Source organism: Phyllostomus discolor, chromosome 3, assembly GCF_004126475.2.
Source record: "Phyllostomus discolor isolate MPI-MPIP mPhyDis1 chromosome 3, mPhyDis1.pri.v3, whole genome shotgun sequence".
NCBI classification, from domain to species: Eukaryota; Metazoa; Chordata; class Mammalia; order Chiroptera; family Phyllostomidae; genus Phyllostomus; species Phyllostomus discolor.
Genome location: NC_040905.2, coordinates 160,148,106 through 160,165,945, shown reverse-complemented (window position 1 = coordinate 160,165,945; position 17,840 = coordinate 160,148,106). Strand labels below are relative to the sequence as shown.

At 36.6% G+C, this 17,840-nt stretch overlaps 1 protein-coding gene and 1 pseudogene across 7 annotated transcripts in view; both read left to right on the top strand.

Annotated features, from left to right (window-relative positions):
- The window catches only part of KDM4C (lysine demethylase 4C), a 383,617-nt gene that overhangs the window by 135,707 nt on the left and 230,070 nt on the right, over window positions 1–17,840 (top strand). The gene's annotated exons all lie outside the window — the stretch shown is intronic.
- Window positions 1,375–3,677, top strand: LOC114504551 (annotated as a pseudogene).

Here is a 17,840-nt window from a genome sequence, read left to right as displayed (position 1 = left end):
TGTTCACACTTGTGATTCTATCAGAGCAGCCTATATGAAAAGGAAGAAAAGGAATTGGAGATTCAAATCCATATTTCAGAGTATTCACTCTTTGAGTTGTGCAATGGAGTATCTGAAGTTCATACTCAATTACCAAGTAACTTAAGAAGATTGAGATGATGCAGTTCACTGCATGTGATGCAGTTCCCTGATGCAATTCACTGCATAAACATGTTTTCAAAAAAACATGTTCAGGTTGGGAAGTTTATAAACGTAGAATTCCAATGGGTGCATGCAGAGTTTAGCTTTATTACATTGATATAATGTACTTTTTATTGATTTCATTCTCAGAGAGATCCCTTTTGTCTCCTGTTTATCGTCTCCATTTTACCATCTGGAACGAATTGACACAATAGCAGATTGAATCAGATGTATTTTCTTGGTTTTTATAATTACTAAGCTTTGCAATAAATTTATGGAAACTCCACATGATAAAGGCAAATGACACCGCTGTGGAGGGAATTGTCTTCAATAGATGCCATGTATCTAGCTCTCAGCTTCCTGTTTTCTACTCCCTCAGCAGGGTCTATGGACAAACTCTAGTTCTCAGTGGGTAGGTTAGTGGTTCTGGACCTTTTGCTTTAGTGGGTTTGTTTCCTAAGCAGAGAACCTGGAACCACCAGTCAGTGCTTAATCAAACTTCTCAGACTGGTACTTAGTTTAATTCAACATTTATTAATTGAGTGCTGTGCAATGGCCTAAGATTATTAGGCTTTTAGGAGGAGGCTCCTGTCTTGTATTGTAAGTTATTCCAGATACGGTGGAATCATAGAGTGTCAATTTGATGAGATCTTGGACCTACTTTACTAAGCCAGGCTTTCTGTGATGCATTAAGTATTTTTTCTTTTAAAGAAAATTAAAATATTATCAAACATACAACATTTTATATCTTGTTATATCCTGTTGTTTTTGAATATTTTCTTATGCCACTTTGAAGTGCTCAAAATACTATTTTTAATTGCTGACTATATCATCCTAATTTAACTATTCTGTTGTCATAGAGGTTGTTTACAAATTTTATTATCACCAATTACATTGCAGTAAAGAGCTATGCATAAATTACTGTCCAACTTCCTTTTTTCTTAAGGGATAAGATTTATACTTATTTATTTATTTATATTTATTTATTTAAAGATTTTATTATTTTTAGACAGAGGGGAAAGGAGGGAGAAGAGAGGAAGAGAAACAACAATGGGTGGTTGCCTCTTTCATGCCCCCCACTGGGGACCTGGTCCGCAACCCAGGCATGTACCCTGACTGGGGATTGAACCAGTGACCCTTTGGTTCACAGGCTGGCACTTAATCCACTAAGCCACGTCAGCCAGGGCAGATAAGATTTTTAGAAAGCTAATTATGAGTCAAATAGTATTTGGATACATGTTGTTAGTTTGTTTCCAATATTTGTACTCACATAAGCAACATGAAAATAATTTTTTTATAATACTTAAATTGTTATTAAACCAATTTTTATTTTTTTAAATGAAAAGACTAACCCTATTTTTTAATTAATAGGGAATTTGAATAATTTTAATAGCCTACATTTTTTATCCATATTTTACTGTTTTAAAATTTTTTATTATGAATATTATTCTGAATTAAGGATATGAACCCTTAGCTCTGTTTTCTACAAATATCATTCCCAGTTTGTTTGCTTTTTAGTTGCATTGGAGTATTTTTGTGTTTTTATAGAAGTCAGTGTTTGCTTACAGTCCTAGGATTGAGTTTCTGTTACTTTTTCTTCTTAGCTGCCACTGTGTGCCTTGGACTTGCTTCCCTCCATTCACTGACTGTGGGACAGGTATAGGCTTCTTTCTCTACTTTGTTTCTACAGCAAGTTTTAGATGTCTTATTTGTCCTTTTTAAAAAAATTTTTATTGTATTTTTCCATTACCATTTAACCCCCTTATACCCTCCTCCTTCCTGCAATCACCACAGTTGTCCATGAGTCCCTTTTTCTTTTTTCCTTCCATGCCCTACTATTTGTCTTAATGCGTATACTGCTAGTGACTATAGGGAAACTGGATTGAGAGTCATACTTTGGGAGTTGCTGAAGTTTCCAGGTAGGAGTATGTCCTAACTGCTTCATAATGTCAGGGGATAAGTATCATCTTTCTCCTGGTTCCTTTGTTGATAAAGGAGGTCATCTGGCCCCCAGGTGTTCAGCAGCCACTTGTACTTGAGTGGGCTCAGCATCAGCTCCTTGACCTTTTCCTGGGTGGACAGCAGCTACTGGGTTGGCCTGGGTGTCAACATGAATCTGGCTGGGGTTTTTGACGGAGCTGGAAGTATGGTCCAAGTGAACCATAGCCTGCTGAGCTCCCTCAAGTGGGAGGTGGACCCCAACATCCAGGCCATGTTCATCCAGGAGAAGGAGCAGATCAGTAGCCTTAACAAGTTTGCTTCCTTCATCGATAAGGTGTGGAGCCTGGAGCAGCAGAATAAGAGACCAAGTGAACTCTTCAGCAGCAGATGACTTGTAGTAATGTGGACAGTATGTTCAAGAGCTACGTTAACAACCTTTGGCGGTAGCTGGAAATAGTAGCCCAGGAGAAATCGAGACCGGAGACAGAGTTTGGCAACATGCAGGGGTTGGTGGAGGACTTGAAGAATCAGTATTTGGAGGAGATCAACAAGTTCACAGAGATGGAGAATGAATTTGTCCTCATCAAGAAGAATGAGAATGAAACTTACAGGAACAGGGCAAGCTGGAGTCTTGCCTGGAAAGGCTGACTGATTAGATCAACTTCTTCAGGCATCTGTATGAAGAGGATATTCATGAGGATATGCATGTCTGTGGTGCTGTCCATGGACAACAGCTGCTCCTTGGACCTGGATGATGTCATTGCCGGGGTCAAGGCCCAGTACGAGGAGATCGCCAATTGCAGCTAGGCTGAGGCTAAGGCTAAGACGATGTACCAGATCAAGTACGAGCAGCTGCAGACATCGGCTGGGAAGCATGGAATGACCTGTGTTGCATGAAGACAAGAGATTTCTGAGATTAACCAGAACATCAGCTGAATCTAGGCGGAGATCCATGGCCTCAAAGACCAGAGGGCTTCCCTGGAGACCCCCATCATGGATGCCTAGCATCATGGCAAACTGGCCGTCAAAGATGCTCAGACCAAGGTGGCTAAGCTGGAAGCTGCTCTGAGAACTGCCTAACAGGACATGGCCCAGCAGCTGCACGAGTACCAGAAGCTCATGAATGTCAAGCTGGCCCTGGATGTGGAGACACTACCTACCGCAAGCTGCTGGAGGGCAGGGAGAACCCACTGGAGTTTGGGACGCAGAACATGAGTATCCATACCAGGAACACCAGTGGCTACTTAGGTCGTCTGAGCCCAGCTTACTGGAACCTCAACTATGGCCTGGGCCTCCAGGCCAGCTTGGGCTCTGGCTGAGGCCCTGGCTCCTTCAGTTGCACCAGTATCAGCTCCTCCAAGACAGTGGTTGAGAATAAGATTGAGACCCATGGTGGGAAGCTGGTGTCTGAGTCACCTGATGTCCTGCCCAAGTCCTGCCCAAGTGCTATGGCCCCTGCTGTCCTCTGAGCCTTTGGGGAAAGGAGCTGTGTAGGGGAGTGGAGGGCACAGGAGACCCAGCTGAAACTCAGCCCTAGGCCTAAGCTCACCCTAGTGGGGGGGTTACTGAGTGGGGGGGCCTGCCTCTTATCCATGTCCCAGACTAAATGCCAAAATAAAGTATTTTTCCCAAAATAAAGACTCAGCTGGCTCTGCCAAAAAAAAAAAAAAAAAAAAAAAGGCAGGGGGGGGGGGTAGAAAAAACAGGTCTTTACTGTTTCTAGGCTCTCAAACTGCATTTTCATTCCAGTTCTTATCCTCTTATGCTTCAGCGAGGCTGGACTGCTCTCTGTTCCCTAAACAGGTTTACATTGTATAGGTTATTGATTACATATGAAAAGGTAAACCTTGTAGAAAATCTAGGGTAGCCTTCCGAGTTCAGCTTAATACTTTATGTCTCCCATGAAACTTTTCTTGAGGCAGTGTATCTTTCTTGGAAGCTGTAGTTTATTAATTGTGTCTTTTCCCATCTCTGTCCTCTGAACCTGCTTCTTTTAAAAGATTGCTTTTTATTGTACTCATTTTCACAGAGCAGGTCATGCCATCATGATAACCCAAGGGAATCAAAAGAAGGTGTTCCTCTGCCTGCCATTCATGGAGGGTGTGTTTGTGGGTGTGTTTTGACTTGATCTAGAGCTGGGAAGGCAAAGGATGAAGCAACTACAGTCTTGGGAAAATAGAAATAAGGCACAGAGGGAAATGGGTATTCAACAGAAAGTCAAGACACAACTATGGACTAAATAGTCATTCACTCACTAAGCTATACGTTTAACAGGGAATGATGTACTCTTTGGTACTGGGCAGTTTGCAAGGCGGGGAAACGTATTAAAAATCAGTTTGAATTGGTGAATACAGTTTTACAAATCATGTTTGGAAATGTGTAGGCAGTAGAGAGTATGCTTCAGTAAATTTAACAGCAAGGAGCCTGATGACAGCTTGAGTGTTTGTGATTATGCTGTTCATTAATAAACCTTCAGAGGAAATTTGTAGCTAAGTGAAAGGAGGACAAAGCCAGCCCATTTTGTGCCATTTATATGTTATGGTTTAAGCCTACAGCAGAACTAATTACTGGAGTTGTATGGATTACTGAACGAAGATGAGCAAGGTTGAACTTCAAGGAAGTGTGCTATTTTAAGAGTTGTTTGTATTTTCAGTTGAGGATTTTAACTCTGGTGTAAAATAGTCATATAATAAGGAAAGATCAATTGGATGCTAAATTTTGAGTGTGTGTTTTTATGAGTTTTTGATAGTACTCTAATGTAAGGTGATATTTTTTAAATAGTCAAAACCATGTAAATACTCAGATAATGTTTTTCACAAATATATGATGTATATTTCCCCTCCATATATACATCCAGCTGTTGGTTTTTAAAGATTTCTCTTTTACTCACTAGAAAATATTGGCATTCCATATTTTTATATAGTCAGTGTGTATAATAGTAGATTTAAATGAGCTTTGAAATCAAGTTGCTTCTAAATGTTAGTTTGATAAAAATAAAACTATACTGCACAGTATTTACATGTGTGCCATAATTTTGTTATTTTTTGGAAACTGTTAGATTTATGATATAGATCAATAAATCTAGAAATTATTCTAGACAATTTAAGCAAGGATATTTATAATACCCTTCCCCTACATTTCACTAGTGTGAAAATATGATTACTAGCAGTACAGGATTGATGGGATAGAATTTTAGAACATCTCTACTGTGCAGTTGTTAGAAACAATGGGGGTTAATCTATATGAACAGCTGTGATAAGATCTTTAAAAATATATGAAGTAAAAATCAAAAAGCTAGTTAAGAGTATCATGTATAGTGTCAGGATATAATTTTTAAAAAGTCTTTAAAAATATGTAAATAGATAAAAAAGATACATATTTAATTATGGTGGTTTATGGCCAGTGGAATGAATTTGAGGTATATAAAGCTGGGACCCTCACCTTTCATGAACTCTACTTCTTGTGGAGTGGAATTATTTTTTTAAAAGACTGTTTTCATGTATTTTTGTGCTATTTGAAAAATATCCAATGAAATTATTTTTATAGTTTTTAGTAGTATATAGTTTTTAATAGTAAACTTGGATTAGTTTAGAGAGCTCTAAACTAATGCCTAAATGTCTCACAGGCACATAGTAGAGATGTTCTGTAATCTGTCTACTTCTGGATATTTAGTTTGTAACCAGTATTTATTGTGGAGGAGGAAGATGATAGATGTGTCTGTACATGCTCATTTTAAAGCATTTAAAATTTTATTATAGCCCTGTCTGGTGTAGCTCAGTGGATTGAGTGTGGCCTGCAAACCAAAGGGTCGCTGGTTCAATTCTCAGGGCACAGGCCTGGGTTGTGGGCCAGGTCCCTAGTAGGGGGCGCGTGAGAGGCAACCACACATTGATGTTTCTCGCCCTCTTTCTCCTTCCCTTCCCCTCTCGCTAAAAATAAATAAAATCTAAAAAAACTAATAAAATCTGTTTGAAAACTTTAGTATATACTTACTAATTGACTTGTAACTAAGGTAACATTTGTCATTTATTTTAACATGGAAGAAAACAGCATTGATGCACATTTAAAATAATTGTGTAAAAAATTAAAATGGAAATTTTCTTTGAAACTAGGGCAAATGGGAGGGTAGGGCAGGGTCTGAGTAGAGGCAGGAAAAGGGCAGAGGGAAATAGGGGATATCTGTAATAGTGTCAACAATAAAAAAATATTTTCAGGTAGAATGTAATGTTCTGTATGTGTTGTAGTAAAAAGCCTGAAATTGCATATTGGCTATTGCTAAACCATGTACTATGCATGTATTTGTCATTCCTACATAATCAAAAGTCACTGTTAGACTCTGTAAATTGTATTGTGGACTATGGTGCTTAAAATAGTAATGTATTTGTAATTCCTTTTATTCTCAAATTAAAGATTTATGGACAATGTATATTGCTTACCAGCAGAGGGCAGTGTCTCTTCACACTTTTTTTTTTTTGCCAAGTCCTTTAGGAATAGATTTCCCTCATAGCATTTGACGTAATTTGACATATAGAGTCATAGTTATTTACTAACTCTAAAATTGTAATTGCTATGTTTTATGTAGAAGGAAATATGATAAAATGGATATAACTGAATGTAGTAAGTAATATTTATACTACTTTTCATATTCCTTTCAGATTGGTTGTTTCTTAGAAGAAGAGCTCACTTTATGTATAGGAAGTACGTGCATTTAGCCTAAAATATAGTCAACTTCAAGTGTTTCTTTTGTGAAATGAAGTTATAGTTAGCCCAAATCTACTGCAAACTGCGTGTGGCCCCTCCATGTTGTATAGTATACCTGCTGTGCAAAGGGGGGGACATGTTCGCACACACAAACACAGCATTAGTACAAAATAAAATTTTTGGTGAGTAAACTTACAAACTGACAAGTAACAGAGTGTGAGGCAATTAATGTAGGTCACTTGAATAGAGACTGACACATGGCATGCAATAAATGTTTGTTTATTCTTTCTTTCATGAGGTGTTGACATTTATTAAACTTTTAAAAGCAATTTGGGGGTCAACATTGTCTCATATTGTGCCATGGCAATGACCAACACTTCATTCCTGCTTTTTGCTTGCCTCCCAGATCTGCTTCAGGAACTAGTTACAGGCCATAGCTCCTTGTACTTGATTACACCTTTGGTGGCTGCAGATCCAATACCCTGTCATTGGGTAGCTATTATTTAAACATATACCAGGCATGCCATGTTAGCTGTCTTTCAGACAGGTTACTGTGGAGGCACCCACTGTGGAGGTTCATTCTTATCATTTGGCTTCTGAGGGATTTCAAAAAGGTCAAAATATTTATCCTTGGTTTTCCTTTGAGCTGTGTCCAGAACATGCTAAAGGACCATAGTTCTAGAATTTTTTTCAAGTTAGTCACTTATCAGAGATAGAAACTGTACTTCTGGGAGAAAGGTTTAAATCTTGAGACCCCTGTTCTAAAATATCCCTTGTTTTATTTTATTTTATGTCTTATACTGAGTCTTTGTAAAATAAAGCAAAAACATGAAACATTTTGAAAATGCAAAATTCTGCTTAAGACTATTTGTAAGGAAAAAATGTAATTCTTTAATTTGCTAATTACATTTAATTAATTTTGATGTAATAAACTTAATTTAAATTTAATTTGCTAATTTAAATGCAAATTCTTTAATTTGCTTTGTGTGTGGATATGTACACACAAAAGAGAAGGGTTTGGTCCTAGTTCAACTTCAGCTCTATGACTGTGGAAGGATGTCCTTGATTTGGTGGCTGTGGCTGAGAGAGCTGTACATATACATACATATGTAGGTGGAATTGGGAACAGAGATGCAATGATCAGCACTTGATATCTCTAATGTGGGCCAAAAAGGCTTGAGAATGCAACATGTTTCTTTACTCCTGCTGATCATAGCTACATGAATATGGATATGTTATGACTGTTTGATCTAGTACATCAGTGGCATTGATGTGTATTAGGGAAAGAGATTTAATTTTATAAACTCAAGCTATTCAGCAGTGACTGAAAAATCACTAGAGATGTAGATAGATCTTTGCTATTATCAGATGTTTCAAAGATTTTGTCTGTTAATTGCTGTTTCCAAAGTGATAGAATGCTGTTGAATTTTTAATGAAAACATAAAATACTTTATACATTTTTTATTAATATAAAAATATAAATAAAAATGAGATAATAGGTCTTGGGAAAATTAAATAAGATATAAAATAGCAACAAAATCAGAATAGAAAAACAAGAAAAAATTTAAAAGAAAATATAGAGGGTTAGGTTGAAAAGGACTTCCAAGTAGGACACCATTGGTGGATACCATGAAGAAAAAGATGATAAGATTTGAAACTACATTACAAAAAACTGCAAACTAAATGAAAAAATACACTATTGTATTAAAAGAGATAGTGGATTAACATTCTTAATAAAGTATACCTCCAATTAATCCCTAAATGTTACTTTTAATAGCAGATGAGTTATAAGGAAAACATTTAGTCAAATATTGATATAACTTGATTCATAATGTAAAACTTACAAGAATATTTAAAATAAAGCTGGATATTTTAAGAAAATTTGGCACATCTCAGGTGCTACTTGGTGTGTATCTTTAGATACCACAATGCTGTGATTTTTCTTCTTTGCCATTAGGTGTACTTCAGTGGTCATATTTGAGAAGCAGCACCACTTTAACATATAAAGAACCTCATTCTTAATTCATTCATAATTACCATGGTTGAAATTCAATGAGTTTTTATTTTGTGTCAGGCATAAACATTAGATGAGTAAGACTACAGTAATTCATTTAATTTTTTCACCTGTCCAAGATGGGGTAGTAATACTACTACATCTTACAGAGGAGAGAATTAAAGTGAAAGGAAGGCAGTTCGTCAAGAAGAAATATAGTAAGTTAGTAACTACTTAACCTTTACTTAATCTCAGTGGTACTCACAGAAATGCTACAGGGTGAGTGCCATTTCTCACTTCTCAGATTGATAATGAAGACAACCTAGAGGACATCCAGGCTATCAGCCTGGGTATTAGAAATACTTGTAAGTGTGTCCATTGACCCTGCATTCTGCAACTGGGAATTTGTTTCATGGAGAAAAATGAGAAAGTTATACCATATGTGTTTATTTGAATAACTTTTGCAGTATTGATTATGAAACTGAAACATTGGTAGCAAATAAATGTGCAACACTAAGGGATGATTAAATAAATTATGGCACACCCATCCATGATATACTAATCAGCACTAGAAATGATGTGGATCTGTGTTATTTATATAGACAGACATTTATAATATACTGACAAGGATTAAAAGCAGATAACAAAAACAGGATATTTTCCTTTTTATGTTTCAAGTTACACATGTATTATAAATTATAAAAAGGTATTCATTAAATCGTGATATCATCACTTGGGGTAGGATGATAATTTTCTTTTATTATATTTCTGCCACAACCAATTATTACATGTGCAATTAAAAATTAAAAGTTTGTTTTTATAAATAATGGTCTTACTGTATTTTCCAGGTAAGTATAAATTTCAAAGTATTGAATTAACTTAAAATTAAGCATATGTCCATTGGTGAATGCTTTTAAAGTAGAGGTAAGAAGACAAGAACAGTAGCTTAGAAAAATATCCAAGATGAAAATCTAATAGATCAGGGTTTACATAATTTGCTAGATTTGAGGCTTTGAGTAAGTTACTGGTTTTCAGCTTCAAACAGGAGTGTATATATCAATAATCCCTGAGTGCATATAACTGTATCTGATATTTATAGCAATGACTATGAGCTGTTAAGCTAGTTAATGATTTTGATGTATGTATACATGATAAAGAAAGTAAGCAAACATATTAGAGAATGTTAGAATTAATAGCTTCATATAGTTAAAATTCATGCATACCCTTCTTATAGTACATTTCACTTCCTACGTGTGTTAGATAAATTAGGCCTGTTTTATTAATGTTAGCAGTGGTATACAAATGTTATTATTTCAAACAAAAGTGGGGATTTGACTAATATCTTGGATCTCTAAAATATTATATCTGGAATCCTAATTAAAATTTTTTTGATGGTAGAGATTTTTTTTTGAGATATTTGAAAGGTGTATTTTTGAATCTGTGAGACTTAGCTGGCTGCTTCAGGTCCCACATAGGATCACAGGGGCCAAGGGAGGGAGGAGCAAGGGCTGGATGCTACCCCTGAGAGGGAGAGACCTCTCTTTGAAATGAGTAAGGAAGGAACCCGGTCCTGAAATTCCTTGCCAGCCAGTTAATCTCTCAGTCTTTCTCCCAGGAGGTGGGACAGAATGGGCAGGTAGAAGATGACCTCTGGAAATACAGGTTTTCCCAGGTTTGCAGGCAGAGCCATGGAGGGGTCTGCAGGGTGCTCTCCTGTGACCTTGTTAGCCTTATTTTTCCTCCCACCCCAATTCCTTCCTTGCTGCTATCTTGCACTTCCTTACAGCCCTCTTTTAGGAATGGTGCTGCTTCTTCCCAGTCTATGGAATACTGTTTGCTGTGGGTCTCAGCTGTGCTGTCACTTCTTGCAGGCTGCATTCCTGATCCATCATGTGCAGGTTAATGGGAGCATATATATCTTATCTTCCAGGGTTAATCTGTAGGTTACATGAGAAAATGTACACAAAATGTGTACATTCTGCTCTTCTCTGAGGCAGAGTTGTAGGAGCCCACACAATCTTGGATTATTTTACTGTAGAAGGAACATAAGTACTTCAGCCGAACAGTGGATCAACCCAGAAATAGAACTTTAATGTATGTGAAAGTAAGGTAGATTGAAGGTGTAGAAAACCCATGTATACAATTGTTTCCTTTTCTATCTGAAGGGTAATATGCTGGGGTATATAACCTTTCCCTTAGCGTGGGTAAGAGAAAGCATGCGAGTTAGCTGATTTTGTTTTGCTGTAGCCTATAGGAATTGTCACTTAGAGGAGAAGGTGTTTCTTTCCCCAGTTATCTGGATTCTGAGGAGGGTGGCATGTGTCAGTCAGTCAGTGTCTTCAGAACCACTGGTTGCTCTCAGAGAAATGTGTGTGTATTCTCTATGAGTTATGATGGAGTTTCCCCCCTTTCTTTTTGTGCTAACTTGGATATAGAAACAAGAAGGAAAGGATACATTTTCTCATCATTCTACTAATTAATGTTTCAAGAATTGTGATATTCAATTCTTGGAGTTTTTTTCCTATGGTAACTTTTCTATATTGTTGCAAATCAGTGGGTATTTTCAGCATGTTGAAAAATTTAACAAAACAAACAAAAAAGCAAATGAAATACTGGCTATTTCAGTCCTTCTGAAAAGAAGTGGAGCATGAAGATTAAGATGCTTGAGGTTTAACCTTATTTCAGTAATGATAGTTTATTTTTGTGTATTCAAATGAACAAACAAAATACCAACATTTATACTAGGAAAAGTATTAAAGGATCAGATTTGTTTCTGGGTAATACAGCTTTAAAAGTTAGAGCCCAGGGATATGAATTGAAAAATAAAAATTCTTGCACAAAAACATTTCCCTAGTACTAACATTTAAATTGGTTTAAAACTTAAATATATAGATATTCTGAAGCATGTGATAAAACAAACATATTTCTTTTAATGTAATGCAACAATTATGGAATCTGTTGCACTGTTTTAGGGTTAAAGTTTGCAAAATGGATTTTTTGAAGTATATTTTTATTTAGTCCATGCCTGTGCCAGCAGGGGAAGATAACATGTCACATTCAAAGTGCTTCTCCAGTGGCATTGGTGAGAGGCAGGTAAAGGAATGTTATTTGACACCTCTTAGAGGTGTGGATTGGTGGACATCACTTTCCCTGCATGGCCTGTGGGTGGATTTGGAAGAGGCCCCTTATTAGCTGGAGCTGTCTGAGCTCCACAGGATGCCCTGACAGCCTGCCTGCTTACCTGTTTGCCTGCCTTCCTTCCTTCCTTCCCTTTCTTCTCTTATTTTTTTTCAGTGAAATTGGGCAGCTTTAATTATGATAATACATATAAGCAGAATTGAAAATTCTCAGATGCAAATTCATGCAGTTACTGTTAAAATCAAACAGCTGTATTTGACATCCCCTAAGGCCAGCTGATGTCAGAGCTTCTGATATTTGATGCAATTTTAATTGAAACATATTGCTGTCAATGTAGGAGAAAAAGATAGCATGATGGTTGTGTACAGATAATAAATTGAGAGTCAGGACATTAAGAATTCTTTTGGAAGCAGCCACACTTTTTGCTTTTTCCATTTGAATTTTGTTTCATTGTCCATGTTTGCAGTTCGGAGCCCAGTTCTGATCTTTGTTTACAACATTTCTTATTTTTCCATTCTAAATAGGATTGTCTCAGACAGCAACAAATAAGTACCTTATTTTCTGGCCAATTGTAATAATACTTAAATGGTGTACCATTTAATTTTGGTAAAATTAGTGTTTACAATGAGGAGTATGGAGGTATTGGGCCAAGTTATCAGTGCCCTTTGACATTAAAAGACCCTTAAAATTAGTCTAATTTCATTCTGTGTCTTTTCATTTTGCTACTTATCTATTTTTCTCCGTTTTAAGGATTGTGTTAGGTTACTTAAAAGAATGGGCCACAAATTTGAAATTCTGGAGTTAGCTTTGTTTTCAAAATTAACATTCTGAAAGGCTCTGGAATGATAAATTTTTTTAATAAGGTACTTTTTGGTTTATAAATTTATAAACTTTCTTTACTGCTTCTAAGATATAGCATCTTATTAATTTGCTAGGATGCATCATACCTTATTTTTTTAATTTGCTAGGATGCATCATACCTTATTTTTTTTCTTGTGGTAGAAATATGCAAGAAGCACATTTTCCATTCCTGCTGTTTAGATTAAACAAAATGGGTGTTCTGTCATTTGCCTAGGAGTATTTGTCTTGGGGTCTTCACGTTTTCCTGTGGGAGTTAGGAGATTGCTTGGTAAAAGGAGTAGGAAATAAAAGAAATTGACCTCACTTGAAACAATCATGTTCAGTGTATTCTCTTCTACCACCTTGATGAAGAATTGGAGATGCCACTTTGAGGTTGGGGTTAAATTTCCTTTCAATTTCAAAAGACAGAAAATGATTGTTACATCTGGTCATTAAGAAGACATTGTTGTGATTGTTCTTGAGTCTTTTTAGGCTATTCCATTGTCAAGATACAATTGTTTTTAACCCTTTAGAAGGAGAACAGCAGTATGGGAAAAAGTTCCTTTTGTCTTAAGAATAAAGAGACTCCTTGTTTTTTTTCTTCTTCCCTTGAATGATATAATTTATATATCTTCCTGGGACCTTATTGTAGCTGAAATTTTGGTAGTTATACATTGCATTCAAGGTATAGCTCTTGAAGAATATGGAAAGGGCCAGTTACATGAGTTCAGTTTCCATTGTAAGCTGTCTGTCACTAGAGTTAACATTAACAGCTTGTGGTAGAGGCAGGACCTATGTTGGGTATGAGAAGCACACGAAGACAGTTATTTGCACTTGAATATACAGCAGTCAGACTTTCAGCACTGGTTAATGCTGGGATTAAGGTACAAGGTAGTGTGGGAATATAGGATGGGGCAAGTTTAATTCCAACATGGCAAGGATCTGAAACATACTTTGAGAGAACTGATATTTGTACTAGTAATGATTGCAAGGGGTTTTGCAGGTATTGGTGGATTAGAAATATATATCTGAAAGAGGGAATCACCAGCTTTAGTAAAATAATGGAGGCAAGATGTGGTAGGATGTTCTTGGTAATTGACTCTGTGTGGTTTGAGATGTAGTACAATTAGAATGGTGGGTGGAGCCAGGCTGTGAAATATCTTGAGTGTTATATAAAGGAATTTGAACCTTTTTATTCTTTGTGATGGGGAGCTAGTCAATTTTTAAGAAGAGGTTCAATATAAACTCTATAAAACATAGTGGTAAAAAGAAACAATAGATAACTTTATAATTTGATAACATTTTTCTTTTTGGGTTGTTTTTTTGCTTTTTTCTGTACATACTCACATTTAATTACTACTATAAATATGATATTCATAATTTTCCCTGTTTCAGTGTGAACATGTAATTTGTAGTAATAAGGTACGAACTCTAGTACAGATTTTCTAATTCTTGTATGGCCCTAGTCAAACCATTTCATTTTATATTTTTTATTTAAAAATTTTTAAATTGAATTTATTGAGGTGATAACTGGCTAAAAAAATTATATAGGTTTCAAGTGTACAATTCTATAATACATCATCTATAGTGTGTGTTCAACATTCAAAGCCAGTTTCTCTTCATCACCATTATACCCCCTTTACCCTCTTCTACCTTACCTCACCTCCTTTTCCAGTTATTGGTAATCACCATACTGTTGTCTGTGGCTATGAGGTTGTTTTTTTAAAAAAAACCCCTTTACCTTTTTACCCCCTCTAACAACCATCCCCTCTCCCCCATGCACCCACCCACCCACCCCCGGCAGCTGTCAGTCTGTTTTCTGTACCTATGAGTCTGTTTTTATTTTGTTCATTGGATTCCATGGATACTAGTGAAGTCATATGGATTTTGTCTTTCTCTGACTGGCTTACTTCACTTACCATAATACTCCCCAGGTCCATGTATGCTCTCACAAAAGCTAAGATTTCCTTGCTTTTTATAGCCAAGTGGTATCCCATTTTATAAATGTACCACAGCTTTTTTTTTTAAATCCACTCTTCTACTGATGGATACTTGAGCTGCTTCCAAATCTTGGCTATTGCAAATAATGCTGCATTAAACTTGGGGTGCATATATCTTTTCAAATTAGTGTTCCATGTTTTTATTTGGATATATTCCCAGAAGTGGAATAGCTGGATCATAAGGCAATTCCATTTTTAGTATTTTGAGGAAACACCATGTTTTCCACAGTGGCTGTATCAATCTGCATTCCCACCAACAGTATGTGATGGTTCCCTTTTCTCTACTTTCTCACCAGCACTTGTTTTGTTGATTTATTGGTGATAAACATTCTCACAGGTGTGAGGTGATATCATTGTGGTTTTAATTTGCATCTCTCTTATGACTAGCAATGTTAGTATCTTTTCATATGTCTATTGGCCATCTGTATGTTCTCTTTGGAGACTGATCTATTCCGATCCTTTCTCCATTTTTGAATGGGATTGTTTGTTTGTTTTTATGTTGTTGTATAAGTTCTTAAATTTTGGATATTAACCTCTTTTCATAATGTGTCATTGGGGAATGTGTTCTCCTGTGCAGTGGTTTGTCTTTTCATCTTGTTGATGGTTTTCTTTGCTATGCAAAACCTTTTTAGTTTGATTTGTTGTTTTTTTGTTTACCTTGTCCAAGGAGATGTATCTGGAAAAAAAAAAACTGCTATGAGAAGTGGCCGAGATTTTACAGCTGTGTGCATTGTATAAGAAGTTTTATTTTTATTTTTTTGTACATACCTGTTCAGTTTTTCCAACAACATTTAATTAGACTGTCTTAACTCCCTTGTGTGTTCTCGCTCCCTTGTAAAATATTAGTTGACCATAAAAGTGTGGTTTACTTCTGGGCTCTCTATTCTGTTCTGCATTTTTTTCAAATCAGAGATGGGGTTCTTGGCTTTCCTTTCCTCCACTGGAACTGTGCATTAGCTACAGAAATGGATAGTATAATAGATTTATTTCCAAAATGATGTATCCCTACTAACTTGAAACACTGTGTTGTAGGGAAATTTCTAAATAAATTCCCTCATTTCTTATTTTGTGATGTGCCTTAGATTCTCTGCTTTGTAAGTCAGTTGTTTATTTGGTAAAAGCCTGTGTGATTTAATAATTTTACTATTTATTGTGTCTTGAAAGTGTTGTCCATTCCTCTTTCATTTGGTGACTAAGATTATAGTCATACATCATATATGTAAAGCATTCTAATTATACAGATTCTTAAAATCTTCAAAAAATTATTTTTCAAAAAATGTTGCACTAGTGCTTCTTCTGATTCTCTTTTTTGATTCATGTGACTAAGAGGCCAGTGGTGTGATTTGTATTTGTGATTTTTTTCCTTTGTGATGCTGAATCACTTATACTGACCTTCTGTTTTTTGAGTGGTTATCTTGCAAGGGTAGTTGGAATTTTTGTAGTTCATAGTGATTGCAGTTTAAGTTTAGTGTGCACATACATTGCTAGTAAATTACGTCATTGGGTTTGTTTGAATGATGAATGAATGATTAGAGTGACAGAGAAAGGATGTAAATTTTAACCTTCCATTGAATTCCAAGTAATGTCTTCTTGAGTTTATGTGCTAGGGGACTGTTAGATGACAGAACATAGTCAGGATAACCAGGCATCATGGACAAGTTCTGAGTCTTGTGGGGTTTGGTTTCTGACCTAATTATAATGAATGACCAAAGAAAAAGATATTGATATAACCACATCAAATGATTGTTTATCTTTGTTATTTGTTTCAAATGCCTTGTCTGTCAATGACTTCAGAATCCAGAATTGTCTTATGGGGGGCAGGGAATGAAAGTGGTACCACTTTGTCTTCAAGCACATCAGTTTTCATCTTCATCTATAGGAGAAAGAGAGTCTGAGAAGAGATGTTGTAGGCAGGGCATGCAACTTCTTTCCTTCTGCTGATGTTTGGAAATTTCTTGGTAATTTTGGGGAAGATTTCTCAGCATGACTCCCTTGTGTACCTTAGGGCAGACAGTGTTTACTTCTCACAAACATACAAACATCAGATATGGTAATCTAGAATCCTCTTTTAAATAGCTGCCCGCTTTCGTCCTTTTTGGAAAGTTTAAAACTTGAGGTTTTACACTTAACCTAGAATCACAGAACTTATAGGATGGAGGAGATGGTTAATGGTAGCAACGAGCTTTCAGTTCATCATGACTGAGGTCATGGACTAGCTTAATATACTGCGTAGTGCTCCTGTTGGATAGCTTTGATTTGTGCTTCAAGGTCCACTTTGCACGGGTCCCTCCCCTGCTGTTTGCTGAGGGTTTCTGCTCTGTGTGGACCACCACAACAGACTCCATAGCCTTCTGGCTTCTGGTTGGATGCAGGCAGGTGGAGCAGGCAAGAGATTGGGGGGGAAGGAGAATGAGGGTCCAGTGATACCACCCTCAGGGTTGCCTTAGGCCATCCTTCTAGGAACTCTCCTGGATTAGCTGCTCTAGACCTTCACTTCTCCACCTCCTTTATCAGACTTTTAAATATTAGAGGGTCACAGAGCTCTTTCCTTGGCCCTCTTCTCTGTCTTTAAGTTCTTTATTGATTTGGTTACTTATCTTCCCTATAATAGGATCTAAGTCCCTTGTGAGCAGGCATTTTGTCTTGTTTGTGCTTGTATCTCCTGTGCCCAGAACAGAATGCAGACATAGTAGGCACTGACTGGCCAGATCCTTCATCACTGCTCTCATTTCTTGTATTTGTGTGTCCTAGCTCCCTATAGTTTCACAAAAAGAGTAGAGGTGGTAGTTCTGTGATCACCTTGAGAATTACTTCAGTATCCTGGAGTATAGTTGATTACCTTACTCACTTATATCCTCCCCCCACCCCACTCCCTGCCCCTAATAATTGTACTACTTTGTGACAGATAAAAACTGGGGTCTTTTGCTGTGTGTTGATGCCTCTCATTTTTTAATCTTCCTCGATCAGTCACTTCACTTGCTTTCCCACCTGTTTATTTTCAAAGCTTCATTCACCTTTTGACCACTTTGGAAGCTGATGGTTAACCC